The 7,247-nt window shown below is 43.7% G+C and overlaps 1 protein-coding gene across 2 annotated transcripts in view; it reads left to right on the top strand.

Annotated features, from left to right (window-relative positions):
• Positions 1–3,264: 3,264 nt before the first annotated feature.
• The window catches only part of CDKL2 (cyclin dependent kinase like 2), a 166,868-nt gene continuing 162,885 nt past the window's right edge, over positions 3,265–7,247 (top strand). For both annotated transcript variants that reach the window (XM_030190655.1, XM_030190654.1), the window contains exon 1: positions 3,265–3,465. The gene's annotated coding sequence lies outside the window, so the exon portion shown is untranslated. The remainder of the gene's footprint in view (positions 3,466–7,247) is intronic.

The following is a 7,247-nucleotide window of genomic DNA, read 5'->3' as shown; positions in this document are numbered from 1 at the left end:
GAGCCCTAACTTCTTTGCCCTTTCCAGTCTCCTTAATCATTTTAGTTGACGGGTTCCCCTTCTGTGCCCAGTGGCTACTTGAATGTTTGAACCTGCAATAGAGTTGCCAGTAATCTGCTGATGGTCTGCATTTGTAGCAGCAGACTTGTACTACTTCATTCCTTCCCCATGTAAATTCCTCCCTAGCCCACATTAATCCCATCTGCTCTGCCTGCTGCCTCTATTCTCATCTCTTCCATCTTGTACAGACTCCCCTTTATTTTCTGCACACCCAGAAGCTCATCTTTCCAAAGTAACAAGAAAGCTGTAACAACTGGCCTCAAATATGGCAGCAGCAGATTGCCCTACCAGGCATTTGAACATATTTATTTATTTTGATTACATCTTTTTCAGTAGTAGCTCAAGGTGAGTTACATTCAGGTACAGGGGATATTTCTCTGTTGCAGGAGGGCTCACAATCTAAGTTTGTACCTGAGGCAATAGAGGGTTAAGTGACTTGCCCAAGATCACAAGGAGCAGCAGTGGGATTTGAACCAGGCACCTCTGGATTACAAGACTGGTGCTTTAACCACTAGGCCATTCCTCTGTCACAACTTCATATAATGTGGCATGTTGAAATGTCGCCTAAATGTTGTAGTTACAGACCTCAGTAGTGACTTACTTCACATAGGATCCCAGCTTACTGACATTGTCATGTGTCCAGTCAATTTATAAACTCTACATTTTTCATAACTTTCCTTTTACTTTTAAACTACTTTTTCTGGGACCCCCCCCCCCCCCCCCACACACACACACAAACTTAATTGGCACCACAGTGCATTTATCTTAAACAGGAGGACCAGCAACTGTGGTGCCAATTACGGTTTTTTTTTCTCTCCACAAAAAGTAGTTTGAAAATTGTAGAGTTAATAAATTGGACAGATGATGACGTCGGTGCGCCGAGTGTGTTGCCTGCTGAGGTAAGTACAACATTTAGGTGAAGTTTCAGCATACCATTTTATATGAAGTTGTATGAAGAGTGAGTCTAGTGCTGGGTTTTTAATACATATGTTATATTGACCCCCACTATTAAGTTCTTAAAGGATCTGATTAATTTGATTCTGCCAGGCATTTGAGCATGTTTCAGTGGGCCAACTATTAACAGGAGCTGGGACTGGAGCAACAGCAGCATGACAAAGAGGGCAGGGGGAATCAGCATGGGCTCTGCTGAGTTCCTGCCCCCTCACTGGAACAGACTTCCTCTTAATATAGGAGTTCTGTGCTGAAAGAGAAGGTGAGAACACAGCAGCTGGGAGACCCTAGGCTGATTTTTTTTGTTTTGTTGTTGCAGGCTGCCTGAGCCCCTACAATCCTTTGTTGAGCAGGGGCAGTCTCATGTTGTGTTTAGTGTAGAGCACTGGTACATTTAGTAGCACTATAGTGGAGGAGTGGCCTAGTGGTTAGGATGGTGGACTTTGGTCCTGAGGAACTGACTTAAATTCCCACTTCAGGCACAGGCAGCTCCTTGTGACTCTGGGCAAATCACTTAACCCTCCATTGCCCCATGTAAGCCGCATTGAGCCTGCCATGAGTGGGAAAGTGCAGGGTACAAATGTAACAAAAATAAAATAGATACTATTGGAGATTCTACATGCAATGTTGTTATTCCACTAGCAACATTCCATGTAGAAGGCTGTGCAGGCTTCTGTTTCTGTGAGTCTGACGTCCTGCACGTACGTGCAGGACGTCAGACTCACAGAAGCAGAAGCCTGCGCGGCCACATTGGTGATCTGCAAGGGTACATGGAATGTTGCCAGTGGAGGAGTAGCCTAGTGGTTAGTGCAGTGGACTTTGATCCTGGGGAACTGAGTTCAATTCCCACTTCAAGCACAGGCAGCTCCTTGTGACTCTGGGCAAGTCACTTAACCCTCCATTGCCCCATGTAAGCCACATTGAGCCTGCCATGAGTGGGAAAGCGCAGGGTACAAATGTAACAAAATAAATAAATGGTAAGTAGTAGTAATAGTAGCAGCTTGAGAATCCCTGCTGTAGAAATAGGATGAGGGCTAGACTGGAAGGGTCATGGCTTTCTTAATCATTTTGTGTGCTCATAAATATGATTTTTTTTTTTTAAAGTTTTACTTTATTTAAAAGCTGCTTTACACTAAGATCTAGCAGGTACCTCCTATCCTGAAGACAAATCATAATGTATTTGACAGCAGTCCTTTTTGCTGAGTACCAGGGGCCGGTGCAAGAGTATTGTGTGCCCTAAGCAATTATCCAATCTTGCGCTCCCCTGCCAATTAATTATCAGGTCCAAGCCCATTGGCTCCCCCTCAAAATTATGGTAAGTAAACTCTACAGTCCTGATCGCCCTACAGCAACGAGTCAATAAAAACACATCATTGGATATCATGCTTTGTGTTGCAGGTAAAAGTAGGCACTGATTGCTTTTTGAATGTATGAGGCTGTGAGGATGTATTATTCTGCTTAGACTGCTGCTGCTCTTTGCTGCCCCCCCCCCCCAAAAAAAAAACAGCCGCATTAGGCCACCACCTAGTCATGCATAATGGTTAGAGTAAATTACTCATTGAAGCCCAACCAGTGAAGAAAAATATTACAAGGAGGAAGAAAGAACTGCACAGGCGTCACTAAGATAAGTTTTTCATTATTAAAGTTATGTGGCAGTGGGTAGGATTTGCCTGAATGATATTGTATTATATGAGATGGAAAGATTTTTATAGTGCAAGATTTAAAAAAAAAAAAAAAAACAACAACAACAAAAAAACATCTGGGGGGAGGGGGGTTTGATCCATGATTACTTTTTGCACTGTGTGTGCAGAAGAATTTTGAATTAATTGCCACAGTTGTGTGAGATCTTTTTTTCCTCCTTGTAATATTTTTCTTCACTGGTTGCGCTTGGATGAGTATCTGTAACAGATTTCAGTGATTTAGAGTCCAATCCTTCCTAAGGGACCTTCCCTCTACTTGTAAGGCAAGGGCTGCTCCTGCCTGCCTGCCTTCCCCCCTCCTCAGTATTCACTTCAAGCTGTGGGAAGCTGGCAGCGGGATCACTGGTGGGGGGGGGGGGGGGGGGGGATCTCCAGGACAAGGCAGATACGGTTCAGGAGCTCCGAAGTTGCAACCAGGGTGGGAACTGTGCTGCCGAAGGGGCAGTGGAGGTGTATCCGTGCCCCTGTCCGTGTGTACTTCTGCAGAGGAGGAGCTGTTGCTAGGCTGAAGCCTTAGCAGCGTCGCTCTCTGCTACCTGTCCGTGTATCTCCCGCAGCGACTCAGCTTCATCCGCCAGGGCATATCTTGAAGTCTTTCTGGGGCTTTTCATTTCAATTGTTCTGTACTCTCCGAGGATAATATAAAATGCTGATGTTGCACAGGCCGAGCGCCGTTCTCTGCAGTGTTTTCATGTGCTGAAAGCGAATCACCGGGGTGCAAAAGGAGCGAGAGATCATTGCCACGTCTTTTTGGGTAATTGCACAGTGCTAGAATTCAACACACGATCTGTCAAGCCTTTTACGTGTGCATGCGTTGTGAGGTTTGTAGTTAGATTACACGTGCTTTCGCACACTTTTTAGCTTTGCTCTGGGAGGTTTCTGTGCGCTTTGGTTGGCCTGGGAGGTGCTGCTGAGGTTGATGTTTCCGATTTCCATTCTACAGATTACTGATCATTTTAAAAGCATGCCGAGCTGTGGCTACATATTTTGCGTTTGGCTAAACAGATAGTGTGGCTAATGGACACAGCAGTAGTACCTTTGGACATTTTGAATAGGTGATTGCATTCCTTCCATATTCGATCGCAGTCAACACAAAATCTGTTTAGTGAGCGAAACGGTGCAGACATGTATATCAGGATGTTTCGGGTGTTTGCTTAACACGGGTCGAGGGAAGAGGCTTACAGTGAACTACTACTCATTTCAATGTTTCACTTGTCATTCAAAGGCATTGTGACAAAGGCCATGGATCCACGTTTTAAAAGTTGTAGAAATAATATATAAAAAAACGTTTATGTGGTTGATTTATCGTGTCTGGCCTGGGGGGTATATATATCCCTGAAAGTTAAAAGCGACTGAAATGGACTGATGTCGAGCGCTTGTCCTGCAAAGGGGGCAGCAGGAGGGAGCTGCTGTTGAGTGGAATGATCTGACGACGTGAATAACCCAGGGCTGAATCATCCGCTCTGCGTCAAAAGCGGTCGATTCTTGTGTCACAACACGCTTGTCATGCCTGCTTGCTGTCCCAGGTGTAGCTCATTGACCTTTTCAATGGTGCCCTCCGCTGAAAAGTGACTGACAGTGGCGAGTCTGTCACCTGGCTTTTGGCCCCTAAGGAAGGCTTGTTACAAGTGAGAGAGAGAGTGGAACGGGAATCGAGTAGGTTTTTCAGCTCTTAATATTTCGCCAGGGTTGTCAGGCGGTAGAAACTGGATGCTTTAATGCGGCATTGGTGGTAATCGACGGCATGGGAGCCAGCTCTGTGGGTGCTCTGGCACCCCCAGTGTTGAGCAAACTCTTTGACTGTGTCCAGGGAAGGCTAATTTCCATTGGGTTTAGCACCCTCAGCCATTTTGAAAAGTTGGCTCCAGTGGTTGACGGTTACAGGCTTCTTTTAGTGCTAATTTTTATTTCGTTGCTGAGGAGAAATTGGTGTGCAAATAGATCAGGATGTTGCTGGCCTGTTTTTCATCAGAATCCCCATGCTGATATCCTGTTGGTGTAAAATATGTATGCAGATTGATAAACTGAAGGGATGACTCAGGGAGGTGAATGTTTGATTACAGAATATGCTTATAATTAAAGGGTAACCACAAAAGTGGAGAAACTGGATCTGAGGGGTGATCAACAGGATACTTCCAAGCAAGACCAAGGAGACACAGCAGTTTTCCTGCTTGGTTCTTTTTGAATTTGAGTCCATTCTAAACCCTCTGTTTACTAAAGCTTAGCTCGAGTTTACTAAAGCTAAGCTTTAGTAAACAAACCCCTAAGTTTTGTATGGGATTTTGGCAATGCAACTTGCATGTTCACCAATCATTAGTCTTTTTAAAGGCTTGATTTGGTTTGCTTGCATTTCAGCTGCATCTACAAGTGATCACCGTACACAGACTCCTGAGGCAGGCGTTGTTCCCCGAAACACGGTGCCGTGTCAAGTCTTATCTACTATTAAAGAATATTTTTTTCCATGTCTCGTCTCATTGGTTTTGCTTGGAAGTGACCTGTTGATCACGCTACTCCCTTGTCTCTGTAATTAAAAGGTCACATATTTATTCTGGGAGCCTGGCTGCGCAGAATAAAACATATTAGAGTAAAGAGGATAGTAGGCATGGGAAGAAGACCAGATCTTGGGTGTCTTGAGCTATGATCTCTTCTGTATAGCAGGTAGAACTTTGCTATTCTTACTGTCTGTATTAGGGGCATATAATGTATCTCTTCTCGTTATTTGTAATCCATGTCATGCTTATCAAGTCCTTTTTGAACTTTGTGATATAGTTTTATCTAGATGTCTATTACTGTTGCACACTTGGTAACAAAAAGATCACATTTCCTTTGTGTGACAAAAGTTGTGAGAGCTTTGCACTATTATTCTGAAGGATTGCCTCCCTGTGTGACATTGGGCAGACCATCTTATTTTCCTTTCTCTAGAGAACCCAGTTACAGTCAAGCTGTGTATTTTAAATATTCTATAAATTACCCTCTGGAATCTATATATGGGACCTGAAAATTTAGCACTGAAAAAAAAATATATGCCTCGGCGTACTTTATAGAATACACCTAAATGTCCACATAGATTATAGAATATGCCAAGCGTCAATCCGCACGACTAAATTTAGTTGCAGGTAGTTACGCCAAGTAAAATTTGATGTAAATGTTGACGCCCAAATTAGGTGCGGACTGGGTGTATTCTATAACCACGCACATAGATTTTAGAAATGCCCAGGCCCCGCCCATGGCCACTCCTCCTTTTCAACTATGATACTTAGAATTTACATGCATCATGTTAGAGAATATGCTTGACAGTTGTGCGAGTAAATTCTAATCAATGCCAATGAGTGTCAATCACTGCTTGTTAAATTGCAGTTATTGGCTCTGATTGGCTTGTTAACTAATTAAGTTGCACACAGAAATCTGAAAGATGACTGGATTTGTGCGCACAACTTAAACTGTGCTATATATATAATCCGGGGGATGGTGCCCCAATTTTGTCGCACTGCTGAGATGTGCTTGCAAATTAATTGGTTAATGAGCTCTTAACCTTCAGTAATTGGGGGGCAACAACTAATTACTGATGTTAATTTGCGCTCATTATAATTTGCACTTGCATCTGGTCGCACGCTGTTCTGTAAGGCAGGACGCCTAACTCACATATAATGTAACTCAAAAGGGGGTGTGTCCAGGGGCATGTTAGGAGCATTCTGAAAAGTTATGCATGTATTTATAATATTACTTCCTCGGGGGTCCTTTTACTAAGCTGCAGTAAAAGTGGGCCTGCGCTAGCGACAGCACGTTTTTGATGTATGCTGAGGCCCCCTTTTACCACAGCGAGTAAAAGTCTGTCTCTTTTTTTTTCTCCAAAAGAAATGGCCGTGCAGTGAGTGAACCACTTGCCATGTGGCCATTTCGGGGGCAGCAGTTCCTGCCACCTATTGAGGTGGCAGTAAGGGCTCCTGTGCTAACCCGGTGGTAACCCGACTACCGCCGGGTTAGCACTGTCACTACAAAAATAGAAAATATTTTTGTAGCACTGGAAATGGTGCATGCTGGGGGTGGGAACTACTGCCAGACTCCCTTAGTAGCCTGGCGGTGGTTCTGGACTGGGGCATGGCAAGCCAATTGCCATGCACCAACCCTTTAGTAAAAATGGCCCCTCAGTGTGCATAACATAGGCACCAGCATTTATACCAGGTTTCAGCAGGTGTAAATCTGGTGCCTAAATTTTACCCACACCCTTTTCTTAATCTCGTATTCCCATCTAGTCCTGCCTACTCGCACCTATCCACCCTTAATTATTTGTTTGTCCTTGAGATAGTCTAATTCCCTGGTTACTTACTGCACATGTGTTAATTTGCTTCTTGAACTTCTTGTAATTTGTGTTATATGCTGTACATTATTATGTTTTATTCACTTTATTGTTTGTTTGAAGCCACATTGAACTTCAGTCTATTTCGGGCAAATATGGGATATAAAGGTCATGAATGAATGAATAAATAAAGTTAAGTATGGGAATTGACACTGTGAACCCTGTATAGAATAGCACTT

This window comes from Microcaecilia unicolor, chromosome 2, assembly GCF_901765095.1.
Source record: "Microcaecilia unicolor chromosome 2, aMicUni1.1, whole genome shotgun sequence".
Lineage (NCBI taxonomy): Eukaryota > Metazoa > Chordata > Amphibia > Gymnophiona > Siphonopidae > Microcaecilia > Microcaecilia unicolor.
The sequence above is the reverse complement of the archived record's forward strand: the minus strand, read 5'-3'. Positions and strand labels throughout refer to the sequence as shown.